The following is a 20348-nucleotide window of genomic DNA, read 5'->3' on the forward strand; positions in this document are numbered from 1 at the left end:
TACAACTGGATGTATGCTAACAACCGCATCATTGACTGCTCTTAAGTCCTGCACAGGTCGATACTCATCTGTGCCGGGCTTTTGAACAGGCAGCAATGGGGTGTTCCAGGGGGAAGTACAGAATTTTAGGATACCATACCGTATGAACTTATCCAGATAGGATTGGATGTTCTTCTTAGCCTTCTGCGGAATGTGATATTGTCTTAGGCTCACTGGATAAACCCCATGTTTCAGTTCAATTTTTATTGGTGGAATATTGCGGGCCAGTCCTGGTGGGTTGTTCTCTGCCCAAACTCCTGGTATGTTAAACAATGTCTCATCACTCCTAGGGTTTTGGCTAGTCAACACTGTATAAAGTCGCCACTCTTCTTCCTTTGGTACGGATAAAGTCATAATACCTGAAGGTCCATTAAACTTTAAAGATGTTGTTCCATCTGGTAGGAACGTAATCTGCGCTTGTAATTTGGATAGCATATCACGTCCCAGCAATTGGACTGGACATTCAGGCATATAAAGGAATTGGTGTTTTACTACGTGGCCTCCCAATGTACAGAGTCGACTTTTAAGAACCGGTCTTTCAGCACTTCTTCCAGTTGCTCCTATCACAGTAATAGTCCTTCCAGATGGAGGAGCAACTAGATTAGTCACCACTGAATGTTCAGCACCAGTGTCGATCATGAACGCACTCCTTTTCCCCCCTATTGATACATCGACCATAGGCTCCGCTCGACCAAGGGGGATGGAGCCCGGTCGGTATCAATAGTCCTCCATGACCGTGTCAGCCAATCCTACGAAGTCCCTACCTTCTCTATCGCGGGACCTTTGCGCTGCTGGAATATATCTGTCTTCCCTAACACTTCCTCTGTTCCCATTACTCCCTCTATACCCATTACTCCCTCCGGGGCCTCCTCTACCTCTCGCTCTGCCTCTAAAGTTTCCGTAGCCTGCCCTGGGTTGGTCTCTCTCGTACTGCTCTCTTTGCGGACATTCGTTCCTCCAATGCCCTTCTTCCTTGCAATACGCACACTGATCCCTACTCAAAGGCTCCCTACTCCATCTATTATTGCCTCTATCTGGGCCCCGTTTATCTACGCCTGCGATCGCTACCGCTAGCATATCAGCCTTTTTACGCATCTTGCGCTCCTCCTCTTTCTTGCTTTCTGTTTCCCTATTCATATAGACCTTATTAGCTACCTCCATTAGTTGGGAGATTGACATACCTGCAAACCCTTCTAACTTTTGTAGCTTGCGCTTAATATCTCCGTAAGCTTGGCTGACAAAGGCGGAGTTAACCATTCGGGAATTGTCTGCGTCTTCCGGATTAAAGGGGGTGTACAAGCGGTACGCCTCCAATAATCGGTCATAAAAGACACTGGGCGCTTCATCGCTTTTCTGGATCACCTCAACTGTCTTCGACATGTTAATGGCTTTCTTTCCTCCGGCTTTCATGCCAGCAATTATAGCGTCTCTATAGGCTCTGAGTTGAACCATATCAGCACCATTTACGTTCCAATCGGGATCAGTGTTGGGATAATGTGTTGCGGCCCATGCTGCTGGATTAGCTTGGTTCAAAGCACGGGCTCTATCTTCTAATGCTTTAATGGCTGCTTGATTTATTCTTGTCCTTTCCTCATTGTTAAATAAAGTCATTAGTAACTGCTGGCAATCAGCCCATGTCGGATTATGCGTCTGTACTATTGAGGTGAACAGATCAGTCATGGCTTGTGGTTTCTCAGTATACGAGGAATTATGGGTCTTCCAGTTTAAAAGGTCGGTAGTGGTGAAAGGGACATATACGAAGACAGGGTCAGCGTGTGCCATTTGACCTGCGGCATCGATATAAGCTGACCCGGGATTTAAGCGAAGAGGCATCTGATAGTGCTTTAATTGTTGGGCACCAGTCAACTGTCGGGTTTGGATGGGGCTACGTAGGGAAGCGTCAGTCATGGGTTCCGGTCGGGGAGAGATAGGGTATGGGGATGTGGGAGGTTGGTTTTGGGAAAAGGTAGTGAATAGAACACTTCGGGCCGAGCTAGATGAAGCTTGACCGGAAGTCTGAAGTGGCGCCAAATCAGGATATTCATTTTTAATGGAGGTTGGTCTATCTGGTTCCGGAAGGGGGGATTTAGTACGAGGGGGGGTGGATCCTGCACTGGAGGAGGAAGCGGAAGTGGATGGGGGTAGTGAGGGAAGGGTTACAGGACTTCCTGCGTTTGCGTCACTTCTTCTTAACGGAAAGTAAGGGGGCGGCAAAGGGATCTCGGACTCAGGGGGCGTGTCCAAAATGGGCCTAACACCAGCCCTAGTGGACGAACAAGTCCTAGCTACCATGAGGCGACACTGTTCCTCGTGGCATGTCCGGAGCCATTTTGGCGAGTCATTTACGGCCTGTCTCCAACAATCAATATAAGGAAACTGGCCGTAAAGTTCAGGCCTACCTGATACAGCCACGTGTAAGCGCTGTACCAGAGTTGGATCCAAACTGCCACGTGGCGGCCATGCCGCAACCAAAGTAGGCCACTCCCTAGTGCACAAAGTGACCAAACGTACAGGGGACATCTTAACCCCAAAATCACAAACTTTGAATCCCTTTTTAAAATTCTTAACCATACATCCTAAGGGATCCGGAATCGTTGACTGCGACGCACCCATATTTAACAGTGGAACGTTGTCGACAACGATTACTATACACGCGTACTATTCAACAGTCACACCCGTTTCCTCTGGCAACAGCACCACGTGGTACGGTTATCAAGTGAAACGTACACAATAACAATAAACACTCAGGGAATTCCCGTACACACACAGCTGCTACACCAGTCACTATATAATCAATATTATGCCCTTTGGCGTAACTACACAGTCACCCACGCTATAATTCTCTATATACGAATTACCCGTCTATAACACACCCCAGTAACATCGTCTTTTACAAATAGCGGTTACAGTACGGTTAGCATAGGTCAAAGCACAAGTTAAGGTCACAATACAATTATTAGTGGTTATGGTGTTAAACATGCAATGGACGACAATGATTAGTACTTATTATATAATGTCAGTAAATATACAGGGTTATGGTACCGTGCACTATAATACAGCAACACACTATTAACACTCTCGCTAGACGGCTGAGCTCGCGCTATCTAACAAGATATACACTTTACTAAACAATCGTTAACACATTTACAATTCCCAACTAAACTATTGGCCAGTACCTTGAATGGACTACCTAAAACTATATACACCCGTTTTGGTTAGCCACACTGCCCAATCACCACATATATAGCGAGCTAGAGAACCGAATTTACACAGGCGCCTCTTAGTCGCACTATCAAAAGTCTAGTGGGTTCCAAATTTACACGCCTTCCCACTTAGCCCAGATAGGATGAGAACTAGCGAACCGAATTTACACAGGCGCCGCTTAGTCTCCCGGTCCCTCCGACCTAGCGAACGTAATATACACCCTAGAACGCTAGTCTAGACAAGACACCGGTGTCCGGCTAGGGCTATTTACACCAGGACCCCGCCTGACTAACCAAATCAAACGGTCTGACTAAAGAGCGTTCGATCGAGCGGTGCGCCTTCGCTCCTTCCCTCCGACAGAGGGGGCAGATACAGATTCAAAAACCCCTTTGGGCCTACCGCACAATCGGTATACCCCTAGCGGGTCCTGCCGTCTAAAACAGCAGTTATCTTACCTCCTCGTTCCTGAACCTGAGTTCACACTCATCGACGGGGACACCCCAGCACTTCTCACGTAGAGGCCGATGATCTCCTGGACAACAGACCAGTGGCGCCGAGACGAAGGGAGGTCCACGCAGAAGTTCAGGGGTGCAGCCGTAGAGAACGTGGGCAAAGATAGACCGTCTCACGCCTCTGCCTCTCAGCTACCGTTGAACGATGAGCTTCCCGGCCAATGCACCAAATGATACCGGAGAAACTGACGGAAGCCAAGCACAGAGAGATGGACACAGGTTTCTTCAGGAAGGAAGAGATTCTTTATTGGATCACCGATCGGGACTCAGAGGGACTAGCGTCACCAAAATACAGCAAAGTCTGAGTCCTGAATACATAGAGTACATTCCTTATATAGCACTGTAGCTCCTCCCACAATTAACTACACCCACACATACCCTTAACCTATTTAATGAATAGAGTCTAAACTCATCCATCCGGTCTAACCACGTGGCTCATCTGATACAAAGGAGAGGGACGCGTAATTCCAGTTCTTACATTCCTGCACCTGGTCAGTACAGTGATAACAGTATCTTAGCTACGTGTACTACAAACACATATACATACATATGCCTTGTGGCAATCTTAGCCTGCTAAACTTGTATTTTACTGGAATTACATCACAAGAGTACTTCTTATATATGATATGAACTTGTTGGTACTCACAGGAAGGAAGTTCTTTGTTTTTTTTACTTGCTCTTTGTTTCTCTTCCTTTTACCTTTCACCCTGCTGGCTGCTGTTTTAAGTAACTGATATGTTATAAATGTTTGCTGGTTATCCACACAAGTAAAGCCCAATATTGCCTCGTTTCCACTGAGCGGATCGGTTCGGGTTGGTACAGTTTGGAAGGTTTAGAATGGACCAGCCCATTCTGGTGAGCGTTTCCACTGCAAGTCAGACCTTTCAGGACAAGCAGGGTTTAGAAAAAATGCTCTTCCTGTCCACCAATCAATGGATTGTATAGTAGCTCCACCCTAACCGAACCGTTCAATTTCCTATGGCCCTAGATCTGAAGCAGGACCCTGAATGGATCGGTACGGTTCGCTTGTATGGACTACTTTCATAATGGAAACACCCAAAATAGCGAACCGTACCGAACCAAACCGAACCGATCCGCTCAGTGGAAACGAGGCATTAGCTTCTTCACAATCTGTCATTGTCTCTTTTTGATGCATAGCCAACAGGTTATGGGTCCAGACACTGAAGGAAAACCACAAAAAAGTAAGTCTTGCATCTATGATCCCAGTAAATACTGAGTACGGAGCTGCATCCAATTTACTGAAAGATGGCGAACATGTGAAGGCTATGCTAGAGATTGTGGAACAGCTACATGCAATAGGTGAAGATATGAAAGACAATCATGTAGTAGCATTATTACTATGCAGCCTTCCAGAGTCAATTGGTGCCCTTATAAATGCTCTATAAACTAGACCAGAGCAGGAACTAACACTAGAATATGCTAAAGGAAAATTAATTGATGAATACAACAAAAGAAAGGAAAATATGCATATGGAAGAGGATGAGAGACCAGATGTAGCTCTAAAGGTGCATGTAGGCATAAGACAAAGCAAAGAAACAGGGTATGTTTTAGGTGCAAAAAGGCCAGTCGCCTAAAAAAGAACTGCTCAATCTGGAAAGCTGAGCAGCGAAGGAAAGAGCCACCAACAAGAGAAAAAGAGTTAAAACAGCCACAAAGGAAACTGCAGGTGCATCATGGAGTGGTACCTTTAAAGTAACTCAGAATAGCACATCACACAGATGGTGCATTGACTCAGGGGCAACAAGTCACATGACAAGTGATAAAATGTTTTTTACAGAAATTGATTACAAACTCATCACTGCAAGCGAACAAGCCAGAGCAACAACTCATGATGTACACGACAAGTGTATCCACCTGTGGCACAGAAGATTGCGGCATTGAAACCCAGAAGTCATAAAGGATCTTGCAAAAAGAGGTCTATCAGAAGGTATGACAATTTTGCCTTGCCACACGCTCAGTGCACGTGTTGTATCAAAGCAAAGGCCACACGCAGACCAGTCAAAGAAAGACGACTCAATCAATGGAACTTATACACAGTGACGTGTGTGGACCAATTAAAACCCCCACACCTAGCGGGAACAGGTATTTACTGACCTTCATTGTCGTTTATTCTAGATACACAACGACATATCTGCTGAAGCACAAAAGCGAGACATCAGAGAGACTTCAAGAATTTCTAGCTATGACTAGCAACAAATTTAAACGGAAACCAGGAATAATACGCACTGACAATGGAGATAAATATATGGGAAAGGAAGTGGAATCATATCTAAAGAAACAAGGTATTATACACCAAACAACTGTACCATACACTGCCGATCAAAATGGTGTAACAGAAAGGAAAAACCACACTCTCACAGAAATGGGCAGATGCATGCTTTCAGGTGCCAACTTACCTAACAAGTACTGGGGAGAAGCAATAATGACTGCAACATACCTACAGAACAGGCTACCATCAAAAACAATTGAAAGTACCCCATACCAAATGTGGAATGGATCAAAATCCAGTATAGGACATAGAGTGTTCGGCTGTAAAGCATATGCCCATGTCCCAAGCGAGAAACGTTCCAAGTTGGAGTACAAATCTGTAGAAGGGATTCTGGTGGGCTACAGTGAACAAAGTAAGGGATATAGAATCCTTCACCCAAAGACCAACAGGGTTACAATAAGTCTCAGTGTTTATTTTGATGAAAGCGAAGCATCAGAAAATCTGATCCTAGAAAGCTGTGAAGAGACACTGACCAAAGTGAAGATGCACAAGAGTCAGAACAAGAAGTGGAGCTTACAATGGACAAACCAGTAGAATCTACCGAAGAATCAGAAATCAGACGATTCACTCGGGTGACAAAAGGAATACCACCCCGCAGGCTGTCATACACTGCTAAGACATATGGAATACAGGAACAAATATGCTGGGAAGAAATAGAAAAGTTGGCGCAATCGGAAAGGGTAAATCCTAGAACAAAGCACATTGATGTAAAACATCATCTGCTCAGGGACACACAAGAGCAAGGAGTTATTGACACTCAGTATTGTCCATCAGAAGAGATGCTTCTTCACAATCTGCCAGTGTCTCTTTTTGATGCATAACCAATACATAACAGGAGCAATATTTAGTAGAAAGCTAAAGTTATCATAGCAGCAGCATTGCTGAAGATGACATCATGTAAGAGAGAGTAGGATAATAGACATAAAGAGAGCTGGATCATTATACAGAGACATGTAGGTATCTTTGTATTACATCTGTGTAATTCATCACAGTGATCCTGGCTGTGTGGGATAGTTATGAGTAGTGATGTACCGAACTGTCCGCCGGCGAACAGTTACCGGCGAACTTAGCGTGTTCGCGTTCGCCGCGGCGGGCGGACACATGCGCAGTTCGATCCGCCCCCTATTCGTCATCATTGGGCAAACTTTGACCCTGTGCCTCTCGGTCAGCAGACACATTACAGCCAATCAGCAGCACTCCCTCCCTTACACACCCTCCAACCTCCCTCCCAGCATCCATTTTCGATTCATTCTGAAGCTGCATGCTTAGTGAGAGGAGGGAAAGTTTAGCTGCTGCTGATTAGATAGGGAAATTGATAGCTAGGCTAGGGTATTCAGTGTCCACTACAATCCTGAAGGACTCATCTGATCTCTGCTGTAAGGACAGCACCCCAAAAAGCCCCTTTTAGGGCTAGAACATCAGGCTGCTTTTTTTTTTTTCCTGTGTAATGTAATTTCAGGTGCCTGCCTGCCAGCTAGTGCCACCACTCATATCTGTTTTAACAATAGGTTAAGCTTTACATTTAAAATAAATATTTATTTTTCACTGTAATAGAAGAGCAGTTGCCTGCCTGACAGCTTCTGTGTCAGGTTGGATGCCTTGCCCATTTGCACAGTCAGTGCCACCACTCATATCTGTTTTAACAATAGGTTAAGCTTTACATTTAAAATAAATATTTTTTTTTCACTGTAATAGAAGAGCAGTTGCCTGCCTGACAGCTTCTGTGTCAGGTTGGATGCCTTGCCCATTTGCACAGTCAGTGCCACCACTCATATCTGTTTTAACAATAGGTTAAGCTTTACATTTAAAATAAATTTTTTTTTTTCACTGTAATAGAAGAGCAGTTGCCTGCCTGCCAGCTTCTGTGTCAGGTTGGATGCCTTGCCCATTTGCACAGTCAGTGCCACCACTCATATCTGTTTTAACAATAGGTTAAGCTTTACATTTAAAAGAAATAATTTTTTTTCACTGTAATAGAAGAGCAGTTAGTTGTCTGCAAGCGTCTGGGTGTCAGGCCTACTTCAGCGTGTGCTCTGCAGACCTGTGCCAGCGTGCTTTGACAGTTGCCAATCATATCTGGTGTCTCTTTAGCGTGCTTTAACAAAGAAAAAAGGTTTCTAGTGTAAGCTAATAGCAGCCAGTTAGTGTCCTTCAAGCGGCTCTGTCAGTCCTTCCTTCAGCGTGTGCTCTGCAGACCTGTGCCAGCGTGCTTTGACAGTTGCCAATCATATCTGGTGTCTCTATAGCGTGCTTTTAAAACCAACATTTTTCACTGTTATAGATTGAATAGCAGTTACCTGTCTTCAAGCGGGTGTGTCAGGCCTACAGTGTGTGCTCTGCAGAACTGTTCAAGTGCACATTGCCAATCATATCTGGTGTCTCTATAGCGTGCTTTTACAAAGAAAATTTGTTTTTCACTGTTATAGATTGAATAGCAGTTACTTGACTTCAAGTGGGTGTGTCAGGCCTACAGTGTGTGCTCTGCAGAACTGTTACAGTTCACATTGCCAATCATATCTGGTCTCACAGTAGCTTGCACGCATAGTACCACTAATCCCCAAAAAAATGACAGGCAGAGGCAGGCCACCCCGCAGGGGCCTTCGTGGTCGTGGTGCTGTGATTCCCTTTTGCCCTAGAATAATGCCCAGTTTTCAGAAGCCACGTACCCTGAACTTGAAAAGTTCTGAGAACATAGTTGACTGGCTAACACAGGACACCCAATCTTGTACAGCCTCCGCTCGGAACCTTGACGCACCATCCTCCTCCAGCTTAGCTTCAGGAACCAGAGCAGCTTGAACGAGGTGACCTTGCTCAGGTCCCAGGTGTGCGGTTCCTAAAATGGCTGCCATATACATGTCCACGGATAGGAGACGCGGAAGGTATTAAACTGATATGAACAATACTCCACTCCTATCAGTAGGTCCGTCCCATTGTGATTTATGCCCCCCACCCACCGCGCAGGGATGGGGGCCGGGGGGAGGAAAGTAGGCCCCCCCATTGTGATTTATGGCCCCCACCCACCGCACAGGGGTGTGGGCCGAGGGGGGGAGGACAGTAGGTCCCCCCATTGTGATTTATGGCCCCCACCCACCGCGCAGGGGTTGGGGAGGACAGTAGCTCCCCCCAGTGTGTATCATGGGCTTTGAGGACAGGTGTCAATCCATACCTGCCAAGTGACCCTATGTAGGGGGAACAGTCCCTATTCTGCTCTGTGTCAGTGTGTATCATGGTCTCTGTGGACGGTGAACAGTCTCTATTCTGCTCTGTGTCAGTGTGTATCATGGTCTCTGTGGACAGGGAACAGTCTCTATTCTGCTCTGTGTCAGTGTGTATCAGGGGCTTTGAGGACAGGTGTCAATCAATATCTGCCAAGTGACCCTATGTAGGGGGAACAGTCCCTATTCTGCTCTGTGTCAGTGTGTATCAGGGGTTTTGAGGACAGGTGTCAATCCATATCTGCCAAGTGACCCTATGTAGGAGGAACAGTCCCTATTCTGCTCTGTGTCAGTGTGTATCAGGGGTTTTGAGGACAGGTGTCAATCCATATCTGCCAAGTGACCCTATGTAGGGGGAACAGTCCCTATTCTGCTCTGTGTCAGTGTGTATCAGGGGCTCTGAGGACAGGTGTCAATCCATGTCTGCCAAGTGACCCTATGTAGGGGGAACAGTCTCTATTCTGCTCTGTGTCAGTGTGTATCATGATCTCTGAGGACAGGTGTCAATCCATATCTGCCAAGTGACCCTATATAGGGGGAACAGTCCCTATTCTGCTCTGTGTCAGTGTGTATCAGGGGTTTTGAGGACAGGTGTCAATCCATATCTGCCAAGTGACCCTATGTAGGGGGAACAGTCCCTATTCTGCTCTGTGTCAGTGTGTATCAGGGGCTCTGAGGACAGGTGTCAATCCATGTCTGCCAAGTGACCCTATGTAGGGGGAACAGTCTCTATTCTGCTCTGTGTCAGTGTGTATCATGATCTCTGAGGACAGGTGTCAATCCATATCTGCCAAGTGACCCTATATAGGGGGAACAGTCCCTATTCTGCTCTGTGTCAGTGTGTATCAGGGGTTTTGAGGACAGGTGTCAATCCATATCTGCCAAGTGACCCTATGTAGGAGGAACAGTCCCTATTCTGCTCTGTGTCAGTGTGTATCAGGGGTTTTGAGGACAGGTGTCAATCCATATCTGCCAAGTGACCCTATGTAGGAGGAACAGTCCCTATTCTGCTCTGTGTCAGTGTGTATCAGGGGTTTTGAGGACAGGTGTCAATCCATATCTGCCAAGTGACCCTATGTAGGGGGAACAGTCCCTATTCTGCTCTGTGTCAGTGTGTATCAGGGGCTCTGAGGACAGGTGTCAATCCATGTCTGCCAAGTGACCCTATGTAGGGGGAACAGTCCCTATTCTGCTCTGTGTCAGTGTGTATCAGGGATCCTTAGGATAGGTGTCAATCCATACCTGCCAAGTGACCCTATGTAGGGGGAACAGTCCCTATTCTGCTCTGTGTCAGTGTGTATCATGATCTCTGAGGACAGGTGTCAATCCATATCTGCCAAGTGACCCTATGTAGGGGGAACAGTCCCTATTCTGCTCTGTGTCAGTGTGTATCAGGGATTTGACTATCTTTATTCAGATTGAAAAATTACAATTCCAGGAAAAATTTAACAAACATTTACAAGAACATGTTATGCACATCATAGAAACAACGTGAACCTCTTTAAAGCCACAAACTTAAGACAAAAAATACGTACACACAATGTGTAAGGGTTTGAAAGAATATTCTGAATCCTTACATGTTTACTTTATCGTTTGTTTGATTTTTGTGAACCATATATAAACTAGAAGCAGCGTGAAAACTATAAAAACTCAAGTGGCCATGCTGATCAAATTAAATAGTATGCTTTACACGGCGTATAAGGGTGATGTCACAGCACAACGGGAATCTAACAGGGGAAGAGGTGAAAGTCATCCTCCCCCTCCCACGACCCCGCCATATCTGCCAAGTGACCCTATGTAGGGGTAACAGTCTCTATTCTGCTCTGTGTCAGTGTGTATCATGGTCTCTGAGGACGGGGAACAGTCTCTATTCTGCTCTGTGTCAGTGTGTATCAGGGCAGGGCTTTGAGGACAGGTGTCAATGTTAGGTGATTTATGCCCTTTATGGATTAAAAGCAGACTCTGCATCAACTGTGCAATTTTCCATGGGAGTTTTGCCATGGATCCCCCTCCGGCATGCCACAGTCCAGGTGTTAGTCCCCTTGAAACAACTTTTCCATCACTTTTGTGGCCAGAAAGAGTCCCTGTTGGTTTTAAAATTCGCCTGCCCATTGAAGACATTTGCGGAAGTTCGCGTTCGCCGTTCGCGAACCGAAAATTTCGGGTTCGCGACAACACTAGTTATGAGTATTAACTATCTATTGTGCCTAACTACTGTGACCAGATCTGTGTGTTATTTCTCTGTATTTTACTCAGATCCACCACTGGCTAGGTCCCCCATTAGCACGAAATATATGCGTGCAAACACTGCTGGTAGTGGGAATAAGGCTTATCCAACCATTCAACAATATAGACATGGACAGTTGCTGTCTGGACTCTCTGTAGCTGCACCCCTGCAGATCAGTGAGTAGAGATATGCAGGGAGGGATATGCTGGAACTTCCTATCCCTGCCTGTCTCCACACACACACTGACCCTTACTGGCCAGTGCTGGTATCGCATAGCAATCTCTTGTTTATACTGAGAAAAATACCAGCATTTGTATTGCCAATATCACTGCAATATTGGCACCAGCCAGGCAGCCTCAAATACTGGCTGTGCCAATAAAATAAAAGCCAGGTGGAATCCCTAAGAGTAGTGTGTGAAAAGAAAAAAAAAATGTATATATATATATATATATATATTTTTTTTTTTTTATCAATTTGCCTATTCCATGGGCCTGGGCCTGGAGCTGCAGCTCCATCAGCCCCTATGTTAATCCGGCCCTGGACATGGTAACTATTTAAAATTCAAGGTATATATGTATAAAAATGTGTTTATGTATGTATATATATATATATATATATATATATATATCCCCTTCTAGAATTTACACCCATGCAATCAATGGGATAACGCAACCATTTTGCCTCTCTAATACCACCTTTAATTTCTGGACTTCTATTATTCTCAATATCCATAAAACAACATTGTGGCATGTAGAAAAAAACTAAAGCTCCATACATGCATTGCATGTGCAATGTAAACACAAACTACACTAAAACTTTCAATGTAGAGAACAGGAATTCACTGCTTTGCAATGAAAAGTTCTACCCATGGTAGTGAAAAAAGCTGAACAAAACTGTACAATAACATATTTTCAACTCCAATGTGCTTGAGGTCCACAGGTTCCAGTGGAAGGTTAACTAAGAAAAGATTATTTATTTTTCCAAAACACACATAGACCCCGTGTAACAAAACATTTAACAGGCAAGTGGTGCCTTTAAACTTGATGTTCTTTTTTTATTTCAGTCATGCTCAGATTGCCCCCTTAACCTTCATGCTGCATGCCACTAAAAGCCCCATCTTCCAGACCTCACATGGCCCATCTCTCCACTTTTCCTTACATTGGCTCCTATAAATTTTAGGGTTGAACTTAAAATCCTAGTGCTTATCTATAAAGCTCTTCATAATAATGCCAGAATCTCCATGTGCACTAATAAAGAAGTAAGTCCGATCCTGGCCCCTCCAGTCCCATATTCAGATTATTATACATGTGCAATTTGTTTCGGTCCGAATATGTATTCGGACGAATTTCGGACATTCGGGTACTTCCGAATGTCCGAATTGCCGAGGTCCCGAAGTTCCGAAATTTCTGAAGTGTCGAAGTGTCGAAGTGTCGAAGTGTCGAAGTGTCGAAGTGTCGAAGTGTCGAAGTGTCGAAGTGTCGAAGTGTCGAAGTGTCGAAGTGTCGAAGTGTCGAAGTGTCGAAGTGTCGAAGTGTCGAAGTGTCGAAGTGTCGAAGTGTCGAAGTTCCGAAGCACAGTATTGCCTAAGTACTAATATACTTAGCCAGTGAAAGAAGAAGAATGTTACATTGTAAATAATTTTAAATAAAAAGTATACAAACATAGCCAGGATTCCGCTGTAAGCATTTGCAACACTTACAACAATCAAGTAACATACATTCATATAAAATGTAAGTTACTTAGCCAGTTAATGTATGACAGGAATGAATAAGTAGATAACTCCCTAATTCCCACGGTATTAGGGAGCTATCTACTAAAAGGCTGAAAGACCTAAATTGGTCTTTCAGCCAAATTTACTAATACTAAGTAAAGATTACTTAGTATTAGTAAATTACGCCCCTACTCGCTACACTGCGAGTAGGGGCATGTCTATTAAACAGTGAGCAGTCTGTGGCTGCTCACTGTTAAAAAAATAAATAAAAAAAGGGTCCCCCCTCCCTGAGCGGGTGGGGGCCCTAAAGTAAAAAAAGGGGGAGGACCTATTGTCCTCCCCACCGGCCCCCTCCCGTGAGCGGTGGGTGGGGGCCCAAATGTAAAATAATGGGGGGGGACCTATTGTCCTCCCCCCGGGCCCCCACCCCTGAGCGGTGGGTGGGGGCCCTAAATCAGAATAAGGGGGGGACCTAATGTCCTCCCCCCTGGCCCCCACCCCTGAGCGGTGGGTGGGGGCCCTAAATTATAATAAGGGGGGGACCTAATGTCCTCCCCCCTGGCCCCCACCCCTGAGCGGTGGGTGGGGGCCCTATAGTAAAATAGGGGGGGGACCTAGTGTCCTCCCCCCTGAGCGGTGGGTGGGGACCCTAAATACTAATAAGGGGGGGGACCTAATGTCCTCCCCCCGGCCCCCACCCCTGAGCGGTGGGTGGGGGCCCTACATTAAAATAAGGGGGGGACCTAAGGTCCTCCCCCCTGGCCCCCACCCTTGTGCGGCGGGTGGGGACCCTAAATACTAATAAGGGGGGGACCTAATGTCCTCCCTCTTGGCCCCCACCCCTGTGCAGCGGGTGGGGGCCCTAAATACTAATAAGGGGGGGGACCTAATGTCCTCCCCCCTGGCCCCCACCCCTCAGCGGTGGGTGGGGGCCCTAAATACTAATAAGGGGGTGACCTAAGGTCCTCCCCCCTGGCCCCCACCCCTGAGCGGCGGGTGGGGGCCCTATAAAAAATCCCCCCCCTAGTCACCCCCTCCGCCCCCAATAAAAATGATCCCCCTACCTACCCCCCTCACCCTAAAAACTAATGAGGGGGGGGGGACCTTTAACTAAGTACCTGTAAAAAAAAAAAAAAATAACTTACCATTCGATGTTTTCTTTCTTCTAAAATCTTCTTTTTTCAGCCACAAAAAAGGCCAAATAAAAAACCATAATAACCGACGCAATTATAAAAAAAAAAAAAAAATCCTTCTTCACCCGGCGAAGGCTCAGCGCAGACTGAGCTCTGCAGGGCTGGGGAAGGCTTATAAAGCATTGCCCCACCCTGCAATTAGGCTCAGAGCACTCTGATTGGTGGGTTTAAGCAATCCAATCAGAGTGCTCTGACAGGTAAATGAAGAGACTGACCGGTAAGTCTCTACATTTACCTGTCACAGCACTCTGATTGGTTGGTTTGGAATCCACCAATCAGAGTGATCTGTGTCATTTTGCACAGCGTGTGAAAGTTCTTTGGAAATTTCCCACGCTGTGTAATTTGACTCATAACTCTCTGATTGGTGGATTAAGTAACCAATCAGAGAGTTATGAGTCAAATTACACAGCGTGGGAAAATTCCAAAGAACTTTCCTACGCTGTGTAAAATGACACAGAGCACTCTGATTGGTGGATTTCAAACCAACCAATCAGAGTGCTGTAACAGGTAAATGTAGAGACTTACCTGTCAGTCTCTTCATTTACCTGTCAGAGCACTCTGATTGGATGGCTTAAACCAACCAATCAGAGTGCTCTGAGCCCAATTGCAGGGCGGGGCAAGGCTTTATAAGCCTTCCCCGCCCTGCAGAGCTCAGTCTGCGCGGAGCCCTTCATAGGTGAAGATGGATTTTTTTTTTGCGCTCGTTTTTTTTTTTTTTTTATAATTTCATCGGTTATTATGTTTTTTTTTTTGCCCTTTTTGGGGGCTGAAACAATAAGATTTTAGAAGAAAGAAAACATTGAATGGTAAGTTTTATTTTTATTATTTTATTTTTACAGGTACTTAGTTAAAGGTCCCCCCTCATTAGTTTTTAAGGTGAGGGGGTGAGGTAGGGGGATAATTATTATTGGGGGGGAGGGGGTGACTAGGGGTTTGGGGACCCCTAGTCACCTGGGGGGAACATATTTTTTAGGGCCCCCACCCACCACTCAGGGGTGGGGGCCAGGGGGGAGGACCTTAGGCCCCCCCTTATTAGTATTTAGAGCCCCCACCCACCGCTCAGGGGTGGGGGCCAGGGGGAGGACATTAGGTCCCCCCTTATTAGTATTTAGGGCCCCCACCCGCCGCTGAGGGGTGGGGGCCAGGGGGGAGGACACTAGGTCCCCCCCCCTTATTACAATTAAGGGCCCCCACCCACCGCTCAAGGGTGGGGTCCAGGGGGGAGGACATTAGGTCCCCCCCCTTATTAGTATTCAGGGCCCCCACCCGCCACTCAGGGATGGGGGCCAGGGGGGAGGACCTTAGGTCACCCCCCCTTATTTTACTATAGGGCCCCCACCCACCGCTCAGGGGTGGGGGCCAGGGGGGAGGACAGTAGGCCCCCCTTTTTTTTACTGTAGGGCCCCCACCCACCGCTCAGGGGTGGGTCCAGGGGGAGGACATTAGGTCCCCCCCCTTATTATAATTTAGGGCCCCCACCCACCGCTCAGGGGTGGGGGCCAGGGGGGAGGACATTAGGTCCCCCCCCATATTCTGATTTAGGGCCCCCACCCGCCGCTCAGGGTTGGGGGCCATGGGCGAGGACAATAGGTGTGTCCCCCCCATCATTTTACGTTAGGGCCCCCACCCGCCGCTCAGGGGTGGGGGCGGTACTGCTCTGTGTTTACTAGACATGCCCCTACTCGCGGTATAGCGAGTAGGGGCAAAATTAATTTTTACTTAGTATTAGTAAATTTGTCTGAAAGACCAATTTAGGTCTTTCAGCCTTTTGGTAGATAACGCCCTAATACCGTGGGAATTAGGGAGTTATCTACCAAGCGGCTGCAAGAGAAGTCCCGAGGTGCTTAAGTCCCGAAATGCCGAAGTTGCAGAATTTCTGAAGTGTCGAAGCTGCCGAATTTCCGAAGTCTCGAAGTGCCGAAGTTCCGAAGTCTTGAAGTGCCGAAGTCTTGAAGTGCCGAAGTCCCGAATTGCGAAAATCCTGAATTTCAGAAAGCCGAACCGAAAAGTTTCCCCATGCACATGCCTACTGATTATTATTCTTGGCAGGTGGGAGAGTTGGCACCGGGGGCTCAGCACGTGGCAAAATGTAACACCCTTACAATTGCCACCTGGGTCCAAAGATCCCCCTGGGACACCTGTAGTGTCGACCTTGCTAAGAATCATAATATCGGCAAATAATGTCATGTGCATGAAATGTTAGTGACATATCAAGCATGATTGTCATAACTGTCTATGAATAGTACATTTCAAGAGATATTTGCAGACGTGTCAAAAGTCACTTGCACTGAATGGGGAACGGTCACTTCCAGAAGCTTCAAGTTTTTTGCTTGTTTTTTTTAAATTAGAGAAATCAATGCATTTATTTAAAGTAAGATAGCTGTTTTACCTTAAAGGGGAAATGCCACCTCCACTGATATTTGATATATATAATATCATGTTTTTGTGAAGTCTGATATAAAATCAAAGTTAGAAATTCACATTGCTGTATGTAGCTCTATATTCCACCTTCAATCACTGTCAATCATTGCTTTAAGTACACATGAGTGTTATTAATTTGTTCCATAAACAAAAACTAGTACTAAATAGATCCCCCAAAATTGTGGCCAGATAAAAAAAAAAATATGATGAGAAGAACGATGGCCGAGGAGGTTCATCAACCTTTATGAAACAGACAGATATTGTATTGGGATTTAATAAGGTAAAGATCCCAGATTTGCTTAAAGACTCTGAGCAGCAGTAAGACATGTTCTATCAATTTATGATCATCTTTCCATACGCTGACTAGACCCAGAAAGGCTCACCAGCTATCATCATGTCTCAGGTATAAAGGAAAAGAATTGGGGGCAAAAATATATGAGTTGTGCCATTACTAGGTAACAATGCATTAGAACTGTAGTGGGCCCAAAGCTACTAGGTCGGTTGACTTCGCTAAACCACGTCCTTCATCTGGAATAGAACTGTGTAAAGTATACAAAGACCCATTTCCCTCCCAGTAACCGGAGGACACAAGGTCCTGGGGGTACAAAAACACTTTATTTGCCACACTCGCCTTTTATGCAAAACCCCATGCAAGGGGAGTACATCACACAATGACAATATCCCCTCCCAGGGGTCTTGGAGCGGAACCGGAACTCCAGCCTTCTTCCCATGAGCCTCTGTACCTGGCAATCACAGCGCGGGAAACCCTCCTGCCTCTTTGTTTCCCAGGTACAGATAGACCGCCAAACCGGCCATTGTCCCAAAAGGGTGCCTACACCAATCTCCAGGGACCCCCACAACGGTGCCTCCTTTGAAAAGCCTCAGTTCGCAGGGTCCCTGTGTGAAACCAGACAATGGAAGCGTCTCCTTTCGGGATACGAATGCTCCCCCTGGTTGGCGCTTGTCTATACGTACAGCAGCCACCCCGAGGAACGCTCATTAATTACTTCCCTTGCGGTTTCACACTTATGTTGCGAGTGGTGAATGTTTTAATTGATTCACTCCAGTGGGCACTGGGGGGAGTCCTCGTTCGGAAACAGAACGGGGTGGGACGCAGTCCGCGAATGCTCCCCCTGGATGTTGTTTGTCTATATGAAAGAGCGCCCACCCAGGGGAGGCACGCTCTGAGGCTTCTCTTGCAGTTTGTGGTTTAACACCTTGTTGCTAGGTGCAAACTTTCTAACCCGACATTCTAAATGAGGTATCGGGGTGGTCCCCATTCGGGAAATGAATGAATTTCCTTCGGGGAAGGCCTCCCGAACGGGGAGTGGACACATTACACAAAAACTAGGGGAACACGCATAGTATAATACCGGCAATTTATGGACAGGCAGTGGTCCCGCCACAATAACATGACTACTTTTATGAGTGGAGCTCTTATGGTAGAAACTTATTTTGAAGGAATTTAAATAATTCAGCCACATAATTTCCAGTTTGCTTAATGTAACCATGCCCCCCTTGTTTTAACCCTGCAACTGAAAGAAAGGCAATGTTTACATTGAAGGGTTTAAATGCCTCTAGTGGATGTCTTTCCCACAGCCACTAGAGGATCTCCAAAAAAGCAGAGTAAAACTGCTACAGGTACTCCTCACTTACTGACCGGGTTCCGTTCCTACGACCCAGTCGTAGAACGAATTGGTCGGTAAGTGATGAGTTAAGGGATTCCCTGCTCTGGTGCACTTGTCTATGTTCGGAGAAATTTCCCCGGTTAGTAGCCATGGCGAAGGAATAAAATAAATGTATATAACTGGAAATATGCTGGGTGTGCAAAAAAAAAACATTTTGGAGCTAATTCTTAAACAGAGTCTGTTATTGTGTCTTTTGCCACAGCCCGTTTAATACGTTGACAACCACATTCTCAAACCAGGAAATTACAGCCTTATTTTAACACCTTGCCCCAAAGAGTGGAGCAGGTCCATGCTAAATCCAAAGGTCACTACTCCATATTAATTCTCCTTGACCTCTCTGCTGCCTTTGACACAGTTGATCATGCTCTCCTCCTTCAAACTCTTCAATCACTCGGTCTCTGTGACTCTGTCCTCTCTTGGTTTTCCTCCTATCTCTCCCAACGCTCATTTAGTGTCTCCTTTTCCAAGGATACCTCCTCCCCTCGCCCTGTCTCGGTTGGAGTTCCCCAAGGCTCTGTCCTTGGTCCCCTTCTATTTTCTCTTTATACTGCCTCTCTTGGAAAACGTATTGCCTCTTTTGGATTCAACTACCACCTGTACGCTGATGACACTCAGATATACCTCTCCTCACCGGACCTCTCCCCGGCCGTCCTGCAACGTGTCACTGCTTGCCTCTCTTCCATCTCTGACTGGATGTCGTCACGCTTTCTCAAACTTAACCTCTCAAAAACTGAACTCCTTGTCTTTCCTCCTCCTAATACTGATCCTCCTCTCTCACTCTCCCTTCAAGTCAGTGATATCCACATAAGTCCATCCCTACAAGCGCGCTGTCTTGGCGTCATACTTGACTCTGGTCTCACCTTTGAGTCTCACATCCAGTTTGTTGCCAAGTCCTGTAGGTTCCAACTCAAAAACATAGCCCGCATCCGCCCCTTTCTTACGCAAGATGCTACCAAGGAGCTTGTCCATGCTCTAGTAATTTCCCGCATGGATTACTGTAACCCTCTCCTGATTGGTCTCCCCAAAAGCCGTACTGCCCCGCTACAGTCTGTAATGAATGCTGCAGCTAGACTGATTTTCTTATCCAGTCGGTCCTCGCACACCTCGCCCCTCTGCCAGTCCTTACATTGGCTCCCTGTATCCTATAGGAGTCAATTCAAAGTGCTAACCCATACATTTAAAGCACTGAACAATTCCAACCCCTCTTATATCTCTTCACTGATCCAGAGGTATGCCCCTCCTCGCACCCTCCGCTCTGCCCACGACCACCTCCTGACCGCTGCTCGCACCCGTACGGCCAACTCACGCTTGCAGGACTTCTCACGGGCGGCTCCTCTCCTATGGAATAACTTGCCTACTGCCATCAGACTCTCCCCTAGTCTTCAATCATTTAAGAAGGGCCTTAAAACCCATCTCTTCAGGAAAGCGTATGGCCTCCCAGAGTAATCTCTCCCTTACATACCTGTCGCTTGCTCTCCTATGGGATAGTGCTTTGCTCTCTCCTCCAGCTCTGCTTCACTCCTACTTGATATTTCCTATCCTAATGTTTCTAATACCCCACCTCCTATAGACTGTAAGCTCATTTGAGCAGGGTCCTCTTCAACCTATCATTCCTGTAAGTTTTCTTGTAATTGTCTTATTTATTGTTACATCCCCCCCTCTCAAAATATTGTAAAGCGCTACGGAATCTGTTGGCGCTATATAAATGGCAATAATAATAATAATAATAATAATAGCATCCAGAAAGTTAATAGCAATGCGTGAGCTGTAGCCTAAATCATAGATTTACACCTAGCAAAACTGCAGGCACCAGGTTCAAACCATATTTGCCATGTGAGACATGATTCA

Source organism: Pelobates fuscus, chromosome 2 (assembly GCF_036172605.1).
Source record: "Pelobates fuscus isolate aPelFus1 chromosome 2, aPelFus1.pri, whole genome shotgun sequence".
Taxonomy (NCBI): domain Eukaryota; kingdom Metazoa; phylum Chordata; class Amphibia; order Anura; family Pelobatidae; genus Pelobates; species Pelobates fuscus.